Source organism: Pteronotus mesoamericanus, unplaced genomic scaffold, assembly GCF_021234165.1.
Source record: "Pteronotus mesoamericanus isolate MK-2021 breed Mesoamerican mustached bat unplaced genomic scaffold, CSHL_Meso_final contig_105, whole genome shotgun sequence".
In the NCBI taxonomy this organism is placed as follows: domain Eukaryota; kingdom Metazoa; phylum Chordata; class Mammalia; order Chiroptera; family Mormoopidae; genus Pteronotus; species Pteronotus mesoamericanus.
Window position 1 is genome coordinate 8,486,166 of NW_026555006.1, and position 27,293 is coordinate 8,513,458.

A 27,293-nucleotide genomic window follows, 5' to 3' on the forward strand; every position below is an offset into this window, starting at 1 on the left:
TCACAGCCTGCCCTTCTCCTGTAGGACATCAAATACACATCAGAATGAAAGGATGGCTCCAGCCACTGTTGAGGGATCTCACTACTACAGAAAATCACCCAGGGCCTAGTGGTCAGGAAGGAAGAAAAAAGACAAGAAGAGGGGTTTCTGTGCCTAGGAGAATACAAATGTGGCCCAACCCTACTTTTGCAGCTCAACATACTTGTGCTTGAATTTCATCCATGCTGCTTAGGCCTCAGGCAATGAAATTTTGCAGACATATTTCTTATTTTTTTAAATGGGGAAAATAATGGCATCCATCTCATCAAATTTTATTGGGGGGAAATAAATTATCTTCTATTTAAAGTATATAGTATAGTGCCAAACAACATTGACTGTTCAATAATTAGTAGCTATTCTTTTTTCTCTTCCTTTTCCTCAAATTATTGTTATTACTACTACTAGAGTCTTACTAATATTTCAATGTCTAGTTCAGAGGCAAGACTTCCACCTTTCCTGATTTCCCTGGAAGACGCAAAACTTGCTTTTCCTCTGCACTCCCTTTTCTCTCCCTGTAGGTATCACAGGTGGCACTAGGTTGGGAGCAAGGAAGGGAGGGTAACTGACAAGTCCTGAGAGGTTGCTGTGGGCTAGGTCCTAAGCCAGCCCTACTTGCATTACCTCCTTATTTGTTACAACACTCCAAAGATATGGATGTGATTATCCTCATTGTACAGAGGAGGAAACTGAGGCTCAGAGAGGTGTAATATTGGTAAATGGCCCTGGTTGGTGTGGCTCACTTGGTTGGAGCATTGTGCTTTAGACTGAAAGGTGGCAGGTTCAATTCATGGTTGGGCACTTAGTCCAGTTGTGGGTTTGATCGTCAATAGAGGCACGTATGAGAAAACAGCCAAACGATCCCTCTTTCCCTCTCCCTCCCGTCTCCACACCCCCCCCCCCACCTTTCTCTCTCTCTCTCTCTGCAGTGAAAAATGTCCTCGGATGAGGATAAAAAATATATAAATATATTGGCAAATGTTCCCGCCTTTCAGAAATGGTAGATCAGTGGCCACTTGATTTTAAAACTCGTGCTTTTTCATAATACCATATAACCATTCTGGGTGTACATTTTTATAGCTTGTCTTCTGTTGCATGTCGTTTTTTTTTGGGGGGGGGGTGTATCAACTATTTATTAACAGACAAGACCTACAGATTTATTTTTTGTGAACACATGCACAGCGTGACCCTGGCGACCTGTGGTCTTGGTGTGCTGGCCTCGAACACAAAGACCCGAGAAGTGCCTCAGCCCTCTGTGGACCCAAATTTTCTTCAGCCACTCCAGGCTTTCACAAAGCTTGTTGTTCAGCCCATTGGCCAGGACTCGGCTGTATTTCCTATCTTCACATCCTTCTGTCTGTCCACGAAGCAGTCTGGAATCTTCTATGGGTGTGGGTTCTGCATAATGGTGATCATCCATTCCACTTCATCCTCTGTGAGCTCCCCTGCCCTCTTGGTGAGGTCGATGTCTGCTTTCCTCAACCACCACATGAGCATATCTTTGTCCCATACCCCTAACCGTAGTGATGGCAAAGGTTATTTTCCACTGCCCATCAATATTGGTGTTGAGTACTCACAAATGTGCTGGAACTTCTCAGGAATCACTGGAGATACAGCTGCAGCAGCATTTACGCCTCCTGTGGAAGCTATTGCACTTCTTTCTAATCTCCCTGCCAGCCAGCAACTTGGGGGTCAAAGCTGAGCCTTCATTTCTTCTTCCTGTGTTCCCCTGTTCCAGTGATAGCATGCACATGCTCAACAAAAGCCTGTTGATTGAGGTATTGGCATCAAGTCAAAGGGAAAAAAAGTGAGATGAGAAAAACGGATGCAGCAGTGTGTGCAGGCAGAGACTGACGGCTAACGCATCGCATCTCAGATTTCAACTGACAGCAGGGAAAGACAAAGAGAAAAATGTATCGTACTTGTGACATAAGTGACAATCAGGGAGAAAGAGCTATGAAAACAGTGGTTATAAAATAAAGCAGGTGAAGTCTAAGAAAAACTAATTAACTTTCCAATGATGTCAGAAGTTCTAAATTATAAGTTTTTGGACTATTGGAAAGGAGGCTGAGAGGAAAGGATGACAAACCAGAGGTTTAAATATTGTGAAGAACACTTAACTTTCATTTAATTGGCAGCTCTGGCAGAAATATTATCAAAATCATTCTGGTTTCCTGAAATCCCCTTGTTAATGAACGGCTTCTCAATTCAATAATTTTATTTCAGTTAATCTATCACCTTGAAAGCACATGCTAAGGAAGCCTAGTAGAGCGCTCTTTTGGATAATTTAATAAATCTTTCATTTTTCACCCAACCCCCCTCCCTTCAAGGAATAACCTTGTTTGGGTAACAGCCTTAAATGACAGAGAAGAGGTCCCCTGGCAATGTCTGCTCTGAGGCTGCTTCTTCTCCTGCCAAGGTGCATTATGAAAACTTTAAAAGTGAATTATGAGATGGTGTTTGATTACTGACCAGCAATTTTATTAAAAATTAAAGAAGTCCACTTAAGATAAACCAGGTATAAAATAATAAGACAGTTGAGCATGCGGTGGCTGAAAGTGTATTGTGACTTTGGAGCCTCACAGAGCTGAGCTTGGATCTGGTCCTGTTCCTTATTTGCTTTCTGACTTTCAGCTCACAGGCCCTGAGTTTTCTCATCTGCAATAGATGAGCAGAATAATATCGACCTTGTAAGACAGTTATGACACTGCAAAAAGATAATACACAAAGTGCTTGGTAGGTAGTAGACAATCAATGTTTCTCTCATGAGTAATAATACTTTCAGCTGATAGGATTCATTTACTGAGAGTTTCTTGCTGGGTAATAGACACTGTGCTAGATGCCAAGGATTCAATATAAAAAGGAAATTTCTAGGACAGAGAAACTCACAGTCTCACTTGCGGGGGCACAATGTTCTCTCCCCCTCTCTCTGACATCTCTTTGCTCAGCCTGACTTCTTCCACCTACAGATTCCCACTCTAGCTGAATGAAGGTTTATAAATACTTGGTAAGACTTATTTAAAGTACAACAACTACAGCCCCAGATTGCTTTGTCTGGTAATACCGTAATCCCTTACATGGGTAAATGCAGAACATGCCACGTCCATGACCTCATTTGGACATAACTTCAATGCTAATAATAACAAGAACTAACACTTAAGAAGCATGATACTATGTCTATAACCTCACTTTCCTGGTTGGGAGACTGAGGTACAGAAAGAGATGACCAGTTTTATCTGACTCCACAAGTTCAATGTTTCCCACATGACACTCTGCTCCCTCTCGTGCTCTGCTAAGAGAACTGGTCAAAAATTGCTGTCTTAACTGTGAAGATGAGGAAACTGAACCTGGGGGAAGAACTAACCAGCCATTATTATGTTTTAAGTGACAGGTGGAAACAGAATTAGAACTCAGGTGCTTGTCACTTGCAGATGCATTCAGCCACTCAGCCTACACGTACTGAACTAAGAAAGACTATTAAAGCTTGATTGGTTGGAGTGTCACCCCAATGTGCTAAGGTTGTGGGTTCAGTCCCTGATTAGGGCATGTAAAAGAGTCAACAAATGAATGCATCAGTAAGTGGAACAACAAAACAATGCCTGCCTCTCTCTCTCTCTCTCCCCTCCACCTTCACTCCCCCAACCTCTCCCCTTTCTAAAATCAATAACTAAAAAAGACCATTAAGTATCCAAAGGCCCCTGAATAATAATGATGACACTATCCAACAGTTAATGTGTGCTTCCTCTCTATCCAGCACTGTTGAATAAGAGCTTGATCTCATTCAATCTCTGCAACAACACTGTGAGATAGGTCTAGTACTTTTCCCATATTTACACATAAGTAAAGAGTATAGATCAAGAAATTTGCTCAAGGCAACATATCAAGTATAGCTAGGATATAAATCCAAGTAGTTTGATGCCAGAGTTAGCCATTTTACCTACTTCACTAAGCAGCCTCTCTCACCCAGTTACTGGCTAGTGTACACTCATGTATATGAGTATATGTGTCTCCCCACACACATCAAAAAATTAAATGCAGTCCTCTGTGTAAGGAAGAACATCCAAGTCTGAGGCTGCTGCCCTTTAAAAGGACTTCCTTGCAAGATTGGTCCTTGGCTGATGACAGAAAACTTGGCTCTTCAAATGCTCCCTACAAGATAAGACTGGTTCAAAGTACCTAGATTATTTACACAAACATATAGTTCATGCTGAACACCTGTTTTCTTTTTTGAAAACTTGAATTTTTGTACTTGTTGGAAAGAGTGCAGGTATGATCAACCCCTAATAAAAACCGTAGGCACTAAGTGTCAAATGTGCTTCCCCAGGCACTAAGTGTTAAATGGGTGTCCTCGGGCCAGAAACTTCTTACAGATGGTGCTGTGTTTTTCACCATTGCGGGTAGAGTGCATTCTGCATGACCCCTTATGGGAGGGAGAGAAATTAGGAAGTCTGAACATGAATGCCTCCAGACTCCACTTAGGTTTCTCACTTACTGATCTAGCTGTATATTCTTACTGTAGCTCTGGAACAGACCTCAGCTGTGAGTATGACTGACTAGCTGTTGAGTGTTGTGAGCCCCTTCTGTGAATCACTGGATGTGTGGATGGTCTTGGGTACTCCTGAAACACTGCCTCATTAACAGGCGATAACAAATTGTTCAGCTTAACCAAAGAGTAAATATTTTTCTATTTTTAGATTTAAAAAACTTTTTTTTATATTTCTCTCAGTTTTGTGAGATATAATTAACGTATAACATTGTATTAGTTTTAGGTATATAAAATGATGATTCAATATGTGGATATGTTGTGAAATGGTTACCACAATAAGTTTGGCCAACTTCCATTACAACACATAATTACAATTACTTATTTCTCTTGATGAGTACTTCTAAGACCTATCTTCTCAGAACTTTCAAATATATGACAGAGTACGTTAACTATATAACCATGCTATATATTATATCATCAGAACTTATTGAAGTTTGGACCTTTTGACCACTTTCTTTTACTTTATTCTGACCATATATCCCTTATGTCTACAAACATTCATTCAGTAAGTACTCATCAAGCACTTACTCTCTGTACCAGGGATTGCACTTTGTGCTGGACAACAAAACATATTCCAGTGGGGAGGACACACATTAATCACACAATAGGACAAACATACAATAATAAATTATATATACACACATATAAATAAAATATATATACACACCTATACATACATACAATAATAAGTCATGTGTATATATTATATGTGTGTGTATATATACACAAACACCTACATATGTATATAGATATGTCATATACATACATAAATGTATAAAATAAACTGTGATCTGAAATAAAAAGACAAAGCACCATAAGACATATCAGGCTACAACAGTCTAGTTTGACTTCCCTAGTCAGAGAAGACTTCCCTGTGGAAGTGACATTTGAGCTGATGTCTAAAGGACAAGTCAAGTTAACTAGGTGAAGGGAGGGTGGGGAACAGAAGAGCAGGACTTTCACAGGGCTGCCTCTCACCTCTCTTCCAAACTTTAAAACCTGAGCCAGTAAATGAAAAAAAAAAAAAATTAAGTGACAACCACACCACTGGATAACCATTCTTGTCATAAGGTCATTGTAAGAGCATAAATGGGACCTTACTGAGGTGTCAGGAAAGAGAAGTCTTCAGAAAGTTTCTGTAGGCAGAAACTTCGTGGGGCAGATCTTGGCGCAGCATTTTGAATGACTTATGAGAATGGTAAATAACTATGCTCTCCTTTGCTATGTGATTTTAAGTCACATGCTTCTTTCTAGCATTGCTGACAGAGGATGGCCACAATTGGTTCACCTCAGCCAGCCCTGGGCCTTCCATGGTGGAAATCAGGGCATGCTGTCATTGAATAACTGCAGCTTGCCTGCTGAAATGCAGATGTGCAGTCAATGGAGAGGATTCAGTCTGTGGAGGGGCGAAGAGGGAAACGATAGAGGGAATCAAAGTGGTTTCACTCTTCTCTCCTGAGTCTTTTGTTACTCAAATGGACTAGGGTAGATTTGTCTGTATTTCAGAGGGAACTGGGCTCAGACAACTGGGCATTTTTAAAAGGGAGGGAGTCTAATAGGGCAGAGGCTACAGATGGGCTGTGGTCCATACAAACCCAGCCTTATGGTTTCATTGTGGGGTTGGGAGAAAGGGATAAAGAGCCACGAAAACTCCCTCTCCTCCTCCTTCCCCCATGAATCCTGATATTACATGCTTTACCCTTTAGTCATGTGAGCTCAGGCTGGAAGGAGGAAGCTCTATTGTGGTGGCATGAAAAGGAAACTGAGTGAGCCTGGAAAGGACTTTCTAAGCAGCAATGGCTGGGGCCTAAGAAAGTCTCTATGCTCATAGTCCTTTTCCAGGATATTCAAAGGATATTTATAAATCTAATCCCCAGTGAGTCTGTTTGGTTACTACTGTTGTGTTTTCTGGGTGGGGAACCATATTATCTTTCTTTAGAAAAGAGATCGAAGTATACACTTACTGTATACATGCCAGGTACTCTTCTAGGTGCTATTGGCCTATTATTTAATTCTGAAAACAAACCTATGAGTAGGTATTTAGTTCCTATTTTATAGATTTGGAAATGAGTTCATTTATGGATTTTTCCTATGAAGGTTAAGTGCTGCATGTCTTACATTATATCATGTACTTTATAGATTGCATTTCATTTCAACCTCATAATGGAGGAAGCTTCACTATATAAAAGAGAAAACTGGCAGCCACACTTGTTGTCCTCATGCATTCAGCACATTCAAACAGCCAGGCACTGTCTTAGGCTCCAGTTAAGCAGGTTGCCCTGGACCACATATGCTTACATCTGGGGAAACAGAAAGATTAATGGTGGGAGCATAGAGCAAGACGCAGAGTGGAATAAATACATGAATAAGTTTGGTGAATTAATAAATAAATAGAATGGTTGGTGAATTGAGGAGCAGGCTAAAAGTAGAAACAGCAATATATTCTCATGAGGAGAGCTGAATATTTTCAAACTCATTTCTAGCCTAGTCTCAGCACATGAAACCTAAAACATCATTTGGCATGGTGACAAAAAGTCATCAAACTAGGAGAGGCCAGTAAAATGAGGAAAGAAACTCATTTTATTCAGACTTGTTTTAGCTATGGTTTAACACAGTTTAGGACCACGGCCATAAAGCCCTCAGGAACAATCTAATGTGCTTGAAAGTATCATATTAAATTACATTTCATTACATTTTGCCCAAACAGCATAGCAATATCTCTGTACAATATTTGTAACAGAATGCAAAAATGCGTCTTATATTTGCATCCTATTAACCTATTTAAAATCCCAAACAGAAGATGAATTTGAATATTTTGTAGTCTAATGTATTAAACCACAAAATGTGGAAATATAAAGTAGCATTAAGCAACTACAAATATAATAATAAACACTGTAATAGTGATTCAGTGATTTCAGATTGCAGTAAATCCACAGTTTTATCTACAATATCACAGTGAGGTAAGGAATGCTGGTTTGAAGTACAAGATGGAGCTTAAGAATAGGCAAATGATGCCTATTCTCCCATCATCCCACTAAAAGGAATCAAATAACCTCATTTTAAAATAAAAGAAATAACTAAATGTTATAAAGAGAAAATTTATGTTGACTGCCTTCTTGAACATAGGAGATGATCAATGAATAATTATTATGGAATTAGATATGTATTTCATTTCATTCATTTTCAAGACATTCATTAGTACCTCCTATGTGTCAGGCACTGGCTATTTATACGAAGATACAAAGGGAGCATACACAAAGAAGCAGAAGATACAGAGAGGTGGCCATGAATGTCTTCCAATGCCGAGGCCAACCCCGTGTCCTCACACGTGGACAACAGAAGTATACTTGGGTAACAGGATAACACAGTCACTCCATCATTTGCTAAACTTGAGGGGTCTGACTTTAATTTCACTAAAAGAGCCACCAGATCTCCTTAGAGAGGGTTCAAAATTTCATGAAGGAGAACTATTTGTGTCCAACCACAAAGAGTGACTGAAGGAGGGGCATTCTTTGGTGAATGGATCAATATGTGTAGCAGCACCTATAAAAATTTAATATGCTAGAGTGTAGGTTGGGAATAATAGGTATATCACATTTGATAACAGTCATTGTTCACATGATTTTAGATTCCATGCTCAGATTAGACAGCAGTGGCCCCATAGCTCAGCGCTGATATTAGACAACATTGTGAACTAGGGCAGAAAGGAATCTGACATTTCCTAAGTGTTTGTTATATGCAAGGAAACATGTCTAGAATTGTATAATCAGCATCTCAGTCCATTTTCATAAACCGCCTCTACGGAAGCTATCATCATTCCTGATTTGAGATTAGGAAACTGTATCATAGAGAAATTGAACAATTTTTCCAATGTCTTTTATCAAAAAAAGCCTTCTGTTATTAATCCTACCTACTTCCCAAGTGGCAATTGTCTTTATAAACCATAGAATGCCTCTGGGGACTTTATGATCATAAAAGGGAGGCCTAGAGAGTTCAAGTGACTTGCCCAACGCCACCCAGTAAATGGTTGGCAAAGCCCGGACATGAGCCCAAGCCTCCAAATTCCCTTTCTTCTGCTCCAATACATCGGGCTGTCTCCAGACTCTCACTTTTCCAGTTACAGCCTGTGCAAACGAGGGAGACAGTGCAGTGATAGATCATGCCTAAGAGCTATTTTAATAGCCCTGCTGTTTTGCTGGAGAAACACAGATGCTGTGATTTGTTCCCCCTGAAGCCTGCAGCCGGGTTACTGCTCAGGCAGCCACCAGATGCTGCTATTTCCAAGACACCTGAAAGCAGCCAAGCTTCTAAGGATTGCTGGGAGGGCTGCCTGGACTATCAAAGTCCTATGACATCAGTTAGCAGCCACCCTGACCCTTTACTGACATAGGCGCTCTACCCATTTGGATCAAGGCCTCAAGATAAAGGGATGATTAGTAATCCCAAATATTAGGACTTCCCATTTTCATGATGCTCATTCACAACCCAACTCAAGGCCAGTCATGCCAATGACTGAATCTGTAAAGTAGGGAAAGTAAACAGTGGGGAGAAAAGGGAAAGAATGAACATTTACTGTATTTCCAAGGCTGTGTTTGATGTCTAATGAATGTTTTCTCATTTAATCTTTACAGTACCTCTGTGAAGAAGTTATTATGGTCTTATTTCACAGATGAGCAAACTAAAACTAGGAAAGTGGAGAAACTCATCAAAATGTAATATAGCTAATTTTGGGAAAAAAGGGTTTTGACCATTGGTCTGAAGGGCTCCATGCCTATATTCTTGCAAGGAAGATGGCAGCAAAGATGACTTTCAATACTTAGTATGTCAGTCCCTTTCAGGTAAAATAACTGACTCTACAACCCCTTGATTAAGTCGTACCTTATCCTATTTTACTATCTCTCCTATGGTATCCATCTTTTCAAAATGTTCTCTGCCTCCAATTACTCTGGCTCCAAAAATATCTGTGCTCACTCTTTTGGGGATGAGGGAAGGAGAGATGGAAGGAGACAGGGACTGAAATTTAACCAGAATCCATTTTCATACATGAGAATCTTTCTGCAGTGAAATAAATTTCCCACCTATGGTATCTCTGCATCTCATTTGGTATCCCCCATCTCTTGATTATCACCGTGGGTTATAATGTACACTCTATTAAATGGGCAATAAACACAGCGAGGGTTATTGCCACACATAATAGCTAACAGAGATCTTGTCTTTTTCTCTATTTGAAAGCCTTCCATACCTTCCTCCTACAACATTCCCATCTCCCTACTAAAAGAGAAAAGCCAGAAATATGTCCTGATATATAAGAAAAAGTTTCATTATTCATCCAACAAACTGAATACTTGATTATAGTCCTCAGAACATGATCTGCTTCCAGTGTCCTTATCTCAGAAAAAGCATCTCCATTTATCTAGTTCCTCAAGCCAGAAACCTAGGAATGACCCCTGGCTCCTCCCTCTCCTTCACTGCTTTCCTTAAGTTCTTCTTAAAATCAAAAATCTACCTCCTGGTTAGAGTGTTGCCTTGTACACCACAAAGTTGTGGGTTCAATCCCTAGTCAGGCACACACCTGGGTTGTGGGTTTGATCCCCAGTTGGGGCGTGTGCAGGAGGCAACTAACTGATCAATGTTTCTCTCTTACATCTATGTTTCTCTCTATCTCTTAAATCAATAAAAACATATCCTTGGGTGAGAATTAAAAAAAATCTACTTCCTAAATGTTTTTCAAATCCATGTTCACTGCCACCACCCTAGTCCAAACTAGTAGCATTAATCTCTTTACCAGAGAGAGCTCTGTTTTGGCCGCCCCTTACCTTCATTCCACATCCACTTTCCAGGCAGTAACCGTTCTCTATTCAGTGGGTACTAGTATGAATATGGGGCCAAGTGTTTTTCATTGATTTTTTTCACCGAAGTGCCCCCAGACCTCCTTTTTGTAGGCAGAACGTTTCCAATATGTTCATCTCTCTACCCTTGTGTCATGTTCTCACATCATTCTGTTTGACCAGGTTGTTTTCCTTTGGCCTAAAACATAGTTACTCTTTGTGCCAAATCAGATCAAACCTTAAATGTATACAGAGTGGGTAGATGACCATATTTTGGGATCTTAGGGATTCCTGTCCTAAAATATCCCCCATTCCAAATTAGGTCATGTCTACCACCATCAGGACCAGTGAACACTCACTGAGTATCCACTCTGTGTCAGGCACTCTGTTAAGCGTTTACATATTTTGTCACGTTAAGCATCACACAAACATCTGATGACTGCAAGAGCTGGACGTGAACCATGGTCCTGACACTCTTGAGCCTAGAACCTTAACTATTATTTCCTTCCTTTATTACTTGTAGCTCCCTGACTGTCCAAGTCTGCTTTCTCCCTGCCATCCTTGTTTTTCTCTCCCTTGGCTGCTTTCTATAGTCCGTGTTTGGTATTTGTTGTTCTTATTGCCTACTATGTGTTTGCATTTTGTCTTTCTAGCAAACTCCAATTTATCCTTTAATATTCTCCATGAATCATTTATTGAACTCTTCAGACTCCTCTGTGTTCTTTTGATTTGCTTACATTCTTTTACCGTAACACTCACCTTACTATATCATAACTAACTTTTTATCTGAGTGTTTCATTCATACCTGTAACAATTAACTATGAAATAGAGGGTAGGCCCCATCATAATACCTTGGGCAACTTTACAAACATCTCAGAGTTTCAGAACCTGCTTATGGGATTATTGAGAAAATAAAAGTATGAAAATAAGTAAAGTACTTAGAAAAGTACCCACTGTATGCTAAATCATCAGTAAGTGTTGTGTGTATATATATATTTTTACCTAATAGTGAATTTCTCAGGGATGAGTCTTGGTAACTGCATTTCCTTTAATATATAACAGTAAGGAAGATAAGTATAAGCATATTAATAATTATCTTAAAAAAATAGGTTCCAGGATTTATGAATTCCAGTACTAGGAACTGGTATTGTCCTTTTAGAAAGCAATTTGAGAATATAATCAAGAGTCTGGTAATATTTAGGTAACTTGATCTGGAAACTCTTACTTTGGGAAATTTTTTCAAAAGAAATGGATCAATAATGCATGCAAAAATTGATCTGCTCATTTATACAAAACATGGGTGTCTATTAGGTGCCATGTACTATGCTAGACTCAACATTTATTAAATTTTTAATGATAAGGCAAAAAAAAAAAAAAAGGAAACAGCCTAAATGTTCATCAGTAAGAACTATATAACATTGAATACTATGTAATTATAAAATAAAAAATTTCAGGGAACATCAATGACTTCAAATAATGCTATTTTTTAAAAAAAAAAATTAGGATACCAAAGAATCATAAAATATAATCCCATTATTTTGTTATCTTTACACAGAATATAATCCTTAAAGAAAATGCACACAGAAAATTGACAGTATTTTATTTGGATACTTTTATGAGTAATTTTCATCTTAATCTTGAGTTTTTAAAAAACATGATCTAAAATTTAGAAAGTATATTGCCCACTTAGAGGAGTAGAATAACTGGCATGATTGAGAAATGGAGAAGATAGAGAAATATATTCTTCCAAAGTGTTAAGAGGAAAGCACCTCCCTTTGATGTCCCACAAAAAACTCAGAAAAGAGACATAATAAGATTTGGTGAAAACAGCATGGGCTGTAAATTCTGCAGTTGACATTGCAGCTCTGCCATTTAACAACTGTGATATACCTTGAGCAAAATACTCCATCTCTCTGTGTCTCAGGTGTCTCATAAAAAATAAATAAATAAATGAACCGACTTAGTACAGAGGCTCCTGAAAGCACAAACTCCTTTTCTCAAGGCTCAGCCCTTATTTCCAAGATCCTCTGGGGGATTTCTCTAGAAATTTTCCTAAATGCACACCAAGCCCTGGAAAGCTTGAGCATGGAAATGAGTTAAGTTAAAAAAAAAAAAAAAAGCCCACAGACTTAAGTGGGTGGCTTAGTCCTCAGACTCTTGCTCTCTCCCAACCAGATGGAAATTAAACCAAGCATTTCACTAAGTGACTTTGGCAATCCCAGCCATAACACCAATAGAGGTTCAGTGTCCATGCTGCGCTCCCCAATGATCTGAAGTGCCTCAGATCGCCTATTCTCTGATTTTTCCATTCTGATGGAAGGATACAGGGAAAAACTGCATTTATAATTAGTATTTTTGTCATTTAAAGTTCACTAGATGTATAGTCAATTATTGGCTAAAAACATTTATTATTTGTAATATATTATTAGTTTATTATGGCTCATTGCTCTAAAATACTTCGTTTAATCCTTTGCAGGTCCTTAAACACAAATATGGCAGCTATTAGCAACCTCTTCAGTCAGGCATAAAATTGTACCCAGAGGCCTCATAAACAATAGAGTGCTTTGCAAAGATTAAATCAGTGTACACAGCTGTGAAGGAGGCCATTAGGAAATGCATTATCATTCTGTTTTACTGTTACTTTGTGTGCCACTGTGCTCTTGTCAATCCATCAGTTAGCCCTGCCCAGATCCCATAAGTGGAAGAGCCCATGCATCTTACCAGGTAGCAGGCAGTCACCGGGAGCAGCAGGGCCCCAGCCGTTCCACGTTGGGTTAAGGGGACCCTGAGAGCTGTTGTGCAGAGTCAGCTCAGAAAAAGAACAGCATCTCAGGGCTCACCCCCTTCATGGAAAAAAGCCTTCCTTGCTATGAGGCTTCGTAGAAGAGGCTCATTTCAAATAAAATAATTGTTTTCCTGTTTGACTTAAGTTTTTATTCAAAATGTCTGCTGCCTCCAGAGAAAAAGGAGAAAAGAAAAAAAAAGGAAAGTATCTCTTATGAAGCACCCACCACGCTAGGGCTCTCTCAGAGAGACAGGTGTCCATTCAACTGAAGCCACATGGAAGAGCGAGAAGAGAGTTCAGTGTGGGGATGGCGGGGGAAACAAACAGTCGAGGTACATCCAATACTATGTGACAGTGCAAGGCTTCCTAATGGAAGGATGATCTAAGATAAGTTTAGAAAGATAAAGTCAAAACATAGGCAATAAAAGCAATGGGGAGCTGGGAGGATGCAATGAAGGACATTCCAGGCTGTGAGATCAGCATATGTGAAGGCACAGAAATGTGAAACAAGGTGGTATTTTATTGCATTATGTCCTCCCAACAACCTTGCTAAGTGGAAGGCATCCTTTACAGAAGAAGGCCTCTTTCTGCCCTAATCCTTCTGCGTGTGGTCTACATTGGCAAACGTAGCCAATGCTAAGAATGTAGACTGGGGAGTCATGTCCAGTCAATTGTTAATTCAGCTTTGGTTATCATTTACATGGCTGATCTTGGACAAGTCATTTTTCTGAACCTCAGTTTCCTATCTGAACAATGGGACTACTAACACCCACCTCAAAGGATTACAAGAAGGCTTATGTAAGACAACATAAAAAGCATCCAGTGTATTTTCTGTCACATAGCAGAGAGCCTCAAAAATTGCTGGTTTCCTTCCTTCTATACTTAGACATTAGTTAAAAAATTTTCTCTACCAGGAAGCCTTCCAAAATTTGCCACTTGAGAAATTACCTAAAGGCAGAGTCATGTCCTTTACTGGTATTTTCCAAAAACAAAACAAAAAGAAAAAACTCCACACAGAAAGCTTTGGAGAAAGATCAGCTAAAAGAGACTAGCTTTGTGCTCTGCTCACATAGGAGCTCCCGCAACAGGCCTTTAAGCTCTTCTCCCTACACAGCTGAATACACTGGGCCCTGGGACATCCTTCCCTTTTGCTTTCCTGTAGAAGGCAGTGGGAGAGAACAGGCAGGGATGGCAATGCTTGACCTTTTTGGAAACACTTCCTCCTGACCTGGTGTATCGGAAGAAACAAGAATTTGACCAGGTTTGACCTTCCCAGGAAGCTCTCCATCCCCAAACCTATTATACAACCTCTGCCCATTGCTTCAGCCATAATTACTTCCTAGCTGTTCTCTACACACACCATCTCTTTTCAATCTTATATAACATAGCATTTGTCATGCTGTCTTCTAGGAAGGGTACTGCCCACTTCTGCCACAATAAAACTCCAATCCATCCTTTAAGATCCAAGCATCATCTTCATAAATTCTCTCAGGGAGGGCTACGCCTGCTACCTGCAATCCCACAGACCCGTGTTAATACTTTTATTTTACATCTAACATGTTGAAATAATTGATTCCCATATCTGTTTCCCTTAGTGTACAGTGACATGCAAAAGGGCAGGAGTCATATCTTTTTCATCTTTGTACTCCTAGTATTAAAAAATAAAGTATGGCACAGAGTAAATCTCTGGTGAATGAATGATGAATCTTTAACATCCAGGAGAGATCCTTCAAGAGACCCCGACACACTGAAGCCAGCCTGGCATTTGGCAGGGGCTGCAGTGTGGATAGATGAGAAATGCCTCCAAAAGAAATCGTTACAGAATTCTATAACCCCTTCCTTTCTGAAAGGTGGCCCCAGTGAAGCGCAGAGAGCCTCCACTGTGCTGATTCAGTGTGGGCTCCCCCTCAGTTCAGCCCATGACCCAGTCTCTCCTTGTTCACTGGATGTTTTCTGTGTGGTCCCTGCCCTGTTCATTCTCCATCCTTTTCTGCCCTTTTTTGTGGCCTGGGAAACTGATGCCTGTGAAGGGCTTTATGTGGTCTCCTTTGCCTTTTGGCTGTCAGCTGGGTTTTGCCAATGGGAAGTTCTGGCATGAGATTACAGGGCAGTGAGAAAGGGAGGCAGGGAATTTCCTCCCCTCTCCCTCTCTGCTTTAGAACCTCTTTTGCAGAAGCTCTGCCCATCCAGCAATGTAGGGCTGGGCCAGCTGTTCTTCCAGAGCCCAGACTTCCACCTTCTCAGATAACATCATTTCCGACTTTTGTTCCGTTCACTCTGCAAGTGGAAATAGTTTCCTACAGTTGACTCCTTGGATGCCTCACTACCCTTATGTGGTCCACGTGGATCTGAACTGTGTCTACAGTTCTGCAAGTGATCCCTGCGTTAAAGTATCTCCGTCAAAACCATCTGAGATTAACTCTGCTTCCTCCCGGGGCCCTGGCTGTTTCCCCCTCCCTGGGATATCATTGGGAAGACCTACTTTTCTGCTTTAGGTCTCCTTCTTGGGGGCTGCCACGGCACCTCCAGCTGAAATCTGAATGAGGAAACCACTTACATGTAAGGCCTTGTGATGAAAGCAAATCCCTGTGATGAGCAGTAATTTTGAGAAGTGGTCTGACAGCACCCACAATGTGATGTTTAGAACTGAGAAGTGTCTAATTTATACGGCATATTGGGGCTGATGTGAAGGCTGGCAGAGATGGATAGATAGGCAGGAGGAAGGTGAAGGAGAAAGAATGAAGGGGGTAGGGGGAGGGAAGTGGGTTGATGGATTTTTCAGTCTTGCATCCAATTTCTGGTGGTCATGCAGATCTGATCTTCTATCTGTTTTGGCAGACAGCACAGTCAAGTGGAAAGAGAGCAAGTTGTGCAGAGAATGGAGAGATTTGAGTTTAAGCCAGACTCAATCATATGTTGGCTGTGGTTCAGCTTGGTCATGTCACTATGTTTCCTTTCACAATAAATAGTAAGTGGGAGAGGCTACCACAGTGTCCCAGACAGAGAAGGAACTATATAAAAGGTAGTTTTCACCCTGGCTGGTGTGGCTCAATGGGTTGAGCGCTGGCTTGAGAACGGAAAGGTCACTGGTTCAATTCCCAGTCAGGACACATGCCTGGGATGTGGGCCATGTCCCCTGCTGGGGGTGGGAGAGAGGCAACCGATCAATGTTTTTCTCCCTCTTTTTCTCTATCTAAAAGTATCTCTTTCCCTCTATCTAAAAATAAATACAATCTTAAAAAAAATAAGAAGTAGTTTTTTCTTCTCTGGCTCCTGATTGACAAACAGATTGATGAATACATGTCAAAGGAACGAACATGCACATTACACACATCCCCTTTCAACAAACCTTTTGTTATATCTTTGGTTGAGCTAAAACCTTCCCTCTTATAACTTCTACTCCGCAAACTTAGGCCTGCCTTCTAGAGCCAAGCAGAATAAATCTTCTAAATGAAAACCCTTCAAATATTCCTGTTTAATAAATTGAATAAATAGACTCCACTTTAATAAATTCACCCTAGGCCTGGGGGGCTTTCACAAGGCAGGCAATATAAATGAAGATGACGCCTGCATGAGAATGCTTTGTGGACCACATGCCTCCGTTCTGCCCCAGAGATACAGGGTGTGTGAGGGCGGTGCATGGAAAATGAGCCAGCAGTGGTGGCCAGATTTATGAGTGTTAGCTGTTTTGAAGCATATAATATATCACTTACCTTGATTTTTAAAATGTGTATTGTACATATCTAAAAATCAACCCTTCATTTCCTCCCTTCTGTATTTATTCCCTCCTTTGTGCATTTATTAAAAAAATATTGAATACCTAGTCAGGCCAAGGACTCTGGTAAGCATTTCTTATGCTTATTTCATTATCTCATTCACTCCTTACTCTAAGGGAGATATAATGTCAGTATCTATGTTGTACAAATGAGGGAACTTTGGCTCTAAGTCAAAATTTTTACGCAGGGCACACAGAGCTACAAAGAGCAGAGCTGGAAGTCAAAGTCAGGTAGGTTTGGACAATGAGTCCTACTGTGTAATTTTATCTACAGAAGAATGGGGCAGTAGAAGAGAATACTCCCCCGCCCCACACCACACACTTACTGCATTAGGCCTTGAAGGGGCTTTTTTCAAGCAAGAGGAAACGGCCCGAGTCAAGGTGGGGAGAGGTTTAAAAATCTGTCTGGTTTGGGGAACGGTTTGCAGTTTGATATGCCTGCAGCACACAGTACATAGCTCAGGCTGGTAGGAGACAGGGCTGGAGAGGTTGGCTTGGACCCAGGTGTGTAGCACAGGACTGCCACACAGAGCTAAGGAGCTTGGGTTTTATAGAGCTGAGGCACAGGGGCTCGGGAACGGCCGTCACTATTCCCCCAAGGTTTGACACAGATCTTATTGACTTCCACACGCACTGGCCCGGCTGCTCTCCCACCATTACACTTCTGTCACTAGTGTAGCTCAGGGATCATTTTTTTTAGATTCATCCAGAACTGGCTAAAAACAGATATTCCGCTTTTAAATCACTAAAAGAAAAAAAGTACCAAGATAAAATAGCTCATATAGAAAAAGACAGGAAACAAAGCAAGCCCAAGAAAGTGTAAAGAAGAGAAAGCATAAAACAAAAAGACAGGAATAAGACCAAACATACTAGTTATGACAGTAAATATAAATGGCTTAAGTTGCCCCAGTAAAAGATAAAGTCTTTCAGATTGCGTTAAAAGCAAAATTCAACTATAAGCTACTTACAAGAGATGAGCAGTTAGAAAAATACAGAAAGAAAAGGGAGAGAAGTTGGGCTAATATTTATCAAACATACAAAGCAAACAAAAGGAAAGCAGAAATTGGCAACATTTCAAAGTAGAATGCACGGTGAAAAGCATTGCATGGGACAAAGAAGGTTAGATTATATTGATAAAAGGCTCATTTTACAATAAAGGAATGAGAAATACTTTTCTCTAATGGCAAAATACATGAATCAAAAACTCCCAGAAATATAAGGAGATGGTGATTAATAACCTTCTTGACCTTAACAAAAACCAAAATAATAAAAAATAGAATACTATCATTAAGTTATACATGCATCTCAAAACAATTGCTAACAACTAACTTGAGTATGGGACTTAAAATGTTCCAGGCACTGTTCTAAATATTTACATGTACTATCAGCTCATTTAATCCTCGCAATGACCCAATGAGTTAGGAAATTATCATCCCTGTATTAAAGTTAAGAAAACTGAAGCACAAGGAGGTATATTTACCCAAGATTATAACAGATACATTGCCATAAAGATGAAGGCTGCTTCTAAACTAAGGGAATTCTCTCTGGAGTCTTCCCTTTCATCTATTATGTTAAATTACCCCGAAGAAGAATGCATGCCATTTTAAAAGCAAACTAGGACACTGACCATTCTAAATGATCATATTCCAGACTATAATGAACACCTCAAAAAATTGGAAGGGACGGAAAGCATAGTCCAAATGATGAGAACATAATGCAGTAAATCTAGACATAATGACACCAACACCTGATCAAGATAGAACCTGTGTGTGTGTGTATGTGTGTGTGTGTACGCGCGCATGAGTAAGAACAAGTGATCTATCAAGATGACCATGGAGTGTTCTTTGGAATTGCTGATAATAGGCAGTATATTAATATCATTATCCCTGTAGTCCAATATAAATCACATTTGGTCCCGATAATGCCTTCTACATAAGTGGATGATATAGATTTGCAAAGGTTTGATATAGAATTTTGGTATCATATATCTATGGTTGATCTATGTGGTCATATGTTTGCGTGTGCGGGCCTGGGTCATCTTGATAGATCATTTGTTCTTCGTGAGTCTTAACCTGATGAAGCCGGAGTGGGGCAGCAGGGAGGGTGAAACATGTTAAGAGGCCCAAGCCAGTCTGAAGGGGCTGTTATACCACACAAGTTACCAAAAACAATGACTCAAATACAAGACAATGCAGAAGTGATCAGGAGTCTCTAAGCCAGACAAGTAGCAAAACAACCTAAGGTTGAAGGAAACTTCTAAGGTGGTTCTGCGCTGCCCCAAATCAAGGTAAGTCTAAGACCTAATGTTGGATCTGAAGCTGCATGTGCTGGTCATGGGCAGGGTGGGGTGGTGGAAGTGGAGGTGGCAGGGATGGCAGTGGGTGTGTGGGGGGTTGAGGGAGTTGACTAGATGATCTCAGTTTTGCAGAGGAGATGCCCATGACGTTGAGACTTAACAGACAGAGCATGGACATCCCAGGAGCGTTCATCCCAGATGTAATCCTTACATCTGAAGGAAGAAAATGCCAAATCAAGATTGGAGGTCATGTCTGAATATATTCCTGGAAAGTTAAATGTTGTCTCAAGGGAATGTTTGAATCCTCTAGAAAATGGGGGTTCTCTTTCTGCAATATTGTAAATCTGAGCTGTTATTCTCTTGAAAATGGGCTTGCTTCTCATGCAGGTAAAACTTGGGACTGGATGCTTGAGACCATCTGAGAGGATGAAGGCAGAGAGGTCTAACAGGAAAACAACTTGAGCTTGCACTTCAGCTCAAACACTCAGAAACCATGGGCTCAAGGGAACATGAGGCAAGGATTAGTCAGCACCACAAGGGTTTAGCTCCTTTCTAATCCAACACTGGATTGGACAGGTACTACCAAATCTGGAAAAGAAACTGAATCCAGGGGTGCCATAGTCACACTGTACAAGGGACAGATCTGGGAGTTAATCTCAGGATTGCCTAACTCCAGATATAATATAGTTGCTTTTAAACGGAAAAATTAGGGCATTTATTATAAAATGTAACTTTTTCACATAATTAGTAAAAAAGTTACTAATAGCTTACATGATTAGTTCTTAATAAAGAGGAAAGAAGAGGTCATGATAGCTGAAATCCTTTATTTTTAACCATGAGGCACCCTGGCCCCTCACCAGGTGCTAGAATGTGATCTAAGGGTTTTGGGTGGAGCCCATTGACCCAGCCTGGGTGTTTTGGCCTGGTCCCCACCAGTCTGATGCAACTGTGTATTCCTTGAGATACACTGCCACACTCCCACACAACGATGCCTCCTTTTCCTGCTGAATCTCACACAAACTTGCCTCCCAACATCAGTTTTTGTTCCCATCTATCTGAGTGGCCTGACCTAGAACGGCTATGCGTGACTTGAAATTTAAGCATTCCTCTTTCAACTCTGATAAAAATCTTTTCCCTTTAATAATGCTCTCAGTGGCCCCACGCACATTCCTTTTTATTTCTGCTAGGTGCTTTTAAGTTTGGTTTTCCTTCCACCCCCTGCAAACTCCCCAAGGTTTAGTTTCACAGATGAGACTCTCTCAAGACCCAATCAATTCCAACATTCAATTAAGCTAATTAAGTTCAGGTTGCCATCAATATATTTCTTAATTATGGTTTAAACATAGGTAAAACCTAGAATTGTTCATCAACAGCCGTTAGCTTCAGCTGAAAGCTAGCATCTACCATTAAGAATTCCCATGGGTCAAATCAAGGTTCTGACAATAGTTAGAAGACCACATGTGTATTTGCATAGGATTTGCATATATCTACATAGGTTAGCCTCTTCACAGTAGATTTCCAATTAAAACGTTATTATTTCAGCCTTGAAGTTGTTCTTTTCTGATTCTCCTAGTCTCTACTACCATTAGCAACACCTGTTCAGTTGGATGTTGATTTTATCATGAGAGGACAATAGGACAGTGAAGAGACAGTAGAGCGCCATGATCCATAGCCAGCTGTTGAAACTTTGAATATGGGTGCAAACCTCTGTGACAGGCTGACCCTAGTAACTGGAAGTTTTTCCCTGGTGGATAGCAGACCCCAGGCATGTCTCGGAATAGCTGCTGGGCAGCTGAGGAGAAGAGGACTGGGATGGTATTGGATGTCGCTGGGATAGTCTCCACCTCTCCTTAACTACTATCCCCTTCCCTTGCTTCTGGTTAAAGTATTTCTTTCCTTCCAATGAGCCTTTTTGCCTAAAAAATGTAGACACTAGAAGAATCTTTCCGAAACATAAGATTTGGTCACTACAGTCTTCTTGGAATATTTCCCCCCTGCTGGAGGTATGAAAGCTATAATCTTAGCATGACATGCAAATTCCTTCATGGTGGCAGTCTACCTCTCTCCACTTGTAGCTCTTGACTCCAATTTGTCTCTTGGGTTCCTGCCAAGGTGAACCACTTGCAGTTCTTTAAACCTGCCAGATGCCTTCACATCTACAGGTCTTTATAGGTACTGCTCCCTTTGGCCAGCAGAATGTGTCTTTCCCTGATACCCCATAAATGGATGGCTATCTCCTTTGCTGCCTTTTACTTTGAGGACTCCTTCCCAATTGCCTCCTCCCTCCTGTGCTCCAAATCCTTCCATATTTATTTCCACAGCTCCTCATGTTTCCCTCTTCTCTCAACTGGTAAAACTCAGGAGTGATTCCAGGGACTTGTGGGATTCCATCACCTCTTCACCAGCCCTCATATCACCATTGGCAGGAAAATAGAGATGGCTCCCCCGTGGATCCCGCTTCTCCCTCCTCCATAATTCATTACCTCACCACTGCCATTTTGTTTGAGGTCATCAAGAATAATATCACATACATAAAAATAAGCCCAGGACTCAAGGCCATTGGTCAACCATAGATCTTAATCACCATTCAGCTTTATGGGCAATGAGGAAACCCCAGCCTCTCCTCTGCCCAAGCATCTGTCCCTGCTTTATTTTTCTCCAAAGCATTTATTACATTTATTATCATCTGATACACATAAGCATTTTTTACATATTTATTTTTTCAGTCTATTTCCTTCCTCCAGAATGATCCATGAGGATAGAGAATATTATGTTTTATTCTCTGCAGTTTCCTCAGAACCCAGAAAAGTGAATGACACATAATATATGTTCAATAAATATTTTTGAATGTGTGAATCTTAACATTTGTTATGCTATACTTAGTGTGATTGCTACCTGAGGGCTGGGATCATATCTTATTCTTTTTGTGAAACAGATTAAAAAATAATAGAGTATAATTAATTACAATCTCTTTCTTCCCTCATTCTAATAAGGGCAGGCCAACATGAAGAAAACTTTTATATAGCTGATTGTGATGATGGACATGTCAGAAGCTTTCAGAAAGGAATATTAGATCACAATACATATAAAAAGGTTTGGAGTTACCTAGAGAAGAGCCATTTTGGAGGACGACAGAACAAGTAATGGAAAAAGAGAGGTATGAAGTCAGGTAGGAGACAGGCGGGGGTTGAGGCTGGGCTTGGGCTTTAGAAAGAAATGTTTAAGATTTGATAAAGTTAAGATCACTTGTCAAGATACAATTATTTAAAAATTATTGCAATTTTAGAAATATGAAGTCACAGATGTTCATGCAGGAAATGACTTTAGAAATTATCTGGTTCAAGGTTTTTATTTCATCAATGGGGAAACTGAAGGCCAGAGCAGGGAAGCGACTTACCCACACATAGCTAATTAGTGACAGGACAAGAACAAGATCCTAAGTCTGTTAACAGGTGATCATGCTACACTTCAGAATCAAGCAGAACAAATGAAACATACTGCATTACTAGGGAGTTGAGCCTGGGTTGCTATTGTGGAAATGTCAAGATCTATCACTGGGCCACCTATTCAAGTCTGAGTGACAGGTATTTCATTTAGAAGTATAAGTATCTTTTAAAATCTAAGAGAACCTTAGGAATTATTTGTTTACATCTCTATTTAAAATATTAGGAATTTATGGCCCAATGTGTTAAATAGCATACCCTACACTTCCTAGTAGGTTAAAGAATTTCCATTACAATAGAGTACTCAACAGTCTACCTGACACTGAAAAGACAACTAACAGAGCAGACAGATGAACTCCACACCACTTACCTTCGACCAGCCTCTGCAAAGGCACCTGTATGCACTGTTGGTCTCAAGCTCCATGATTTCCCTGAGCTCTGTGGGGTGGGCAGGTGATAGATAATGAATACTCAGATTGAACAGAAGAACGCCATTCTCTTCGTTGTTATTCACTGGCACAGATCTCCACCTCCTAGTTGTTGGACCTAACCCTTGCCAGACAGGTGCATTTCAGAGGCTGGTCGCAGCATCTAGCCCAGCATGGAAGCTGGGAAACAGGATTGACTGACTGGTACAATTAATTTCAAACACTTTCTCTTTGCTTCCAGCAACTCCTTCGAATGGGGCTCCCTGAGGTAGGAATTCAGCAAGACAATGGCCAAAAGTCATCTTAGATGTGTTGAGATTTACCTAATTAAGAAGAAACTGAAGTTCAGGAAACAGTTCACTCTGCTAACCTAAGGGGTACTTAGTCACATGGGCAACTCTTAAGGGAAATCTCACTCCCTGACATTCAGGAGTCATGATTCCAAGTGCAAAATGCACCCTTGACATTGGTCAGAACCCTGTGCCAGGAGCATTCCTGTCTCCCCTCTTTCTAACAACCTATTTTCTATGAAGCACTTCTGCAGGGGGGTTGTCATTCAAGTCCTCAGGGAGAAAGTGATGGCCTATAAAGGCAAAGAATAAGAACAGAGCTTCCCGAAGTGGCCGAGATATCTGGCCTATTCTGTACCTTTTAGCTAGGTTGCCAAAACATGAACTTATGTCCTGGCCTGGACTCCAAATTATTTATCTCTGATCACCTTACCTCTTGATTCCTTACCTTTATTTCCTATTAATGGTTCATAGTTGCTGCTCAGACCAAACATTTGCAAATTCCTACTTGGGCTTTGCTTTCCTTCCCAATTGTAGTTATATTGCTATTATTTATGTTATATGAATATATATCCTATATTGAGGCACCTTAATAGGCAATTTATATTCATTGTCCTCATATTATCAACAAACCTGCAAGATAAGTTGTATTCTACCCATTTTACATATGAGAAAACCGAGGCTTACGATAGGCCAGGAGGACTTCAACCTATGTCTACTTCACTTCAAAAGCAGATAACTTTGCATGATGCTACAGAATTCATCTCTCTCCTTTGGGTCATTCTGTTCTTGGTTTATATAGTGTAACTAGTACAATTACATCCCCTTGAACCCTTTTATCTGCCTTGGATTTCTTGGTATCAGAGATGGAATAAATTAACTGAAACGAACATAGAAATTAAATTGCAAAAGGGAGAGGGGTAGGTAAACAGGCTTTAACATGATTTCAAATACCTGTTTCACCAATATGAATACCAGGGTGAAAACTGGAAAAAAAAAGACTTTTAGACAAAGGTCTCTAGTTAGACTCCAGTATTGCTAACCTCCCTCAGCTAAAAATAATATCAGCAATAAATTTAATCAGTTCTCGTTTTTATATTCTGATTTCCAGAATTTTATCATAGCCCTAATTTCAAATTGGCTCCATAACATTTATTATTGTCACCATATTTTGGATAAGAAAAGTAAATCAAAGAAAAATTAAGAGATATACTTAAAGATGCTGTGATTTACTAATATAGCATAGAGGGAACTAGATACTTCAGAGGTTTAGATTTGTATTTTTATCAAATAAGCACAGGAAAAATATTTTAAAGGGAACTAACATGTAATGAATATCTACTTAATACAAGATATTATCCCTTGTATTTCATAGATTACACTCATGTGTTATGTTCACAGCATGAGCCTGAAGTGGGTACTATTATTGTTCTCCATTTTCTTTAGAAAAGTGAGGCTCAGAGAGCTTAGTGAAGTTGCCCAAGTTCATAGTCACAGAGTCAGTGTCGCACAAGCATGTCTGACTTCAAAGTTGTTCTCTCACGTCTTCCTTGTTGCATGCTTTTATTCTCCATTAAATCCAAGATGCTTAAAGAATTGCATAGTATTAGGACATGAGAACACATCCCAAGTGTTCCTGCTGGTTGCTAGGTAACATCTTTTTGGCACAATCTGGTAAACATTGTCCTGGTTATATTGCCAGTAGGAGCCAGTGATCAGGACGCCGGTGAGGCAGGCACCTGTTGTCAGAAGACTGGGCCTGGTGTTTAAAAGCCACAGAAGTTTCTTTAGATGATTAGGATCCAAGGGTCCAACAGCTTTGTAATGACAACATAAATATTATGTGCTGGATGGACAGGCACCAAATGGGGACATTCCCCACTGCCGTGTGATGAGAAAGCTGGCACTTCTGAAGACTTCCAAAACAAACAAACACTCCATATGCCAGAAAGAAAAGCATGTCCAAGTCCTGTTCCAACTGGAGACAGTGAATGTCATTCCCAGGAAGCCGAGATCCAGCTGAGAGTGCTTGGGGGAGAGCACACCAGGTAGCTGACCTCAGGCACGGCTGCCCTGGTCTTTGGCCACTTCATGGTTGACCTGCTGAGCCAAAAGCAGGGGAGTCCTAAAGCTGTGGACCAAAACCTAAATATGTATTCCACTGACTCAGAGATATACTGCAGAGGGAGTGGGGCAAATGTGGGGATACAAGGTGTGGGAGAACTGTTAGTTCCAGCAATATTTGTCCCTAGACTATGACTGAACATAAGGACAGTAGCCGCAGAGTACCTGAGTTGCAAGCATGTATTTAACTCAGAAACATACCTGTACTCAAGGCCTGGCTCCCCCAACCTGTGAGTTATTGGGCAAGTTATCTACCACCTCTGAACTCATTTTTCTCATCTCTGAAATACAGATGATAATCACTTACCTTCGGTGGTTGTTGTGATGATTGATACTTTATAAGTGCTTACCAAAATCATATACCCTCCATATTAAGAATTTCTGATATATTGTATAGTATATACAATACTCAAGGAAGGGAAAAGTAGTGAATACATAAAACAGAGTTTATTCTTGTATTATTATATTTTTTAATTTATTATTTTATTGTTCAAGTACAGTTGTCTCCATTTTCCTGCCACCACTTTCCCCTGCCCCACCTACCCCCACCTCCCACCCTTAGTCCTTCCCCACTTTGGCTTTGTCCATGGGTCCTTTATACATGTTCCTTGACTTGACCCTTCTCCTTCTTTTCCCCATCACCCGCCTCCGTCCTCGCCTATGGTTATTGTCGGTTTGTTTTTTCTTTCAATGTTGCTGATTACATTTTTCTTTCTTGTTTTGTTGATTAGGTTCCACTTACAGGTGAGATCATATGGTATTTGTCTTTCACTGCCTGCCTTATTTTGCTTAGCATAATGTTCTCCAGTTCCATCCATGCTGTCGTGAAGGGTAGGAGTTTCTTCTTTCTTTCTGCTATGTAGTATTCCATTGCGTAAATGTACCATAGTTTTATGATCCACTCATTTATTGATGGGCACTTAAACTGCTTCCAATACTTGGCTATTGTAAATTGTGCTGCTATGAACATTGGGGTGCATAGGTTCTTTTGAATTGGTGTTTCAGGATTCTTAGGATATAATCCCAGCAGTGAAATTTCAGGGTCAAAAGGCAGTTCCATTTTTAGTTTTTTGAGGAAATCCCAAACTGTTTTCCACAGTGGCTTCACCAGTCTGCATTCCCACCAACAGTGTACTAGGGTTCGCTTTTCTCCACAACCTTGTCAGTACCTGTTGTTTGTTGATTTGTTTATGGCAGCCACCCTGACCGGTGGGAAGTAGTATCTCACTATGGCTCTAATTTGCATCTCTCTGATGGCTAGTGATGCTGAGCATCCCTTCATATGTCTCTGGGCCCTGTGTATGTCCTCCTTGGAGAAGTATGTGTTGAGGTCCTTTGCCCATTTTTAAATTGGATTGTTTGTCTTCCTGGAGTGGAGTCATGTGAGTTCTTTATATATTTTAGAGATCAAACCCTTGTCCAAGGTATCATTAGCAAATATATTTTCCCATACATTTGGTTCCCCTTTCATTCAGCTGATGTTTTCTTTAGCCATGCAGAAGCTTTTTATTTTGAAGAATCCCATTTGTTTATTCTTTCCTTTATGTCCCTTGCTCTAGGGGACAGATCGGTGTATATATTGCTGCATGGAGTATCTGAGAGTTTTCTGTCTATGTTCTCCTCTAGGACTTTTATGGTGTTGCAACTTATATTTAAGTCTTTTATCCATCTGAGTTTATTTTTGTGTATGGTGTAAGTTCGTTGAATTTCATTTTTTTTACATGTAGCTGTTCAGATCTCCC

General features: G+C 40.3%; 1 pseudogene; it reads right to left on the reverse strand.

Moving 5' to 3' along the window:
* Nucleotides 1–1,171: 1,171 nt before the first annotated feature.
* Nucleotides 1,172–27,293, reverse strand: part of LOC129069371 (40S ribosomal protein S18-like) — a 197,169-nt pseudogene continuing 171,047 nt past the window's right edge.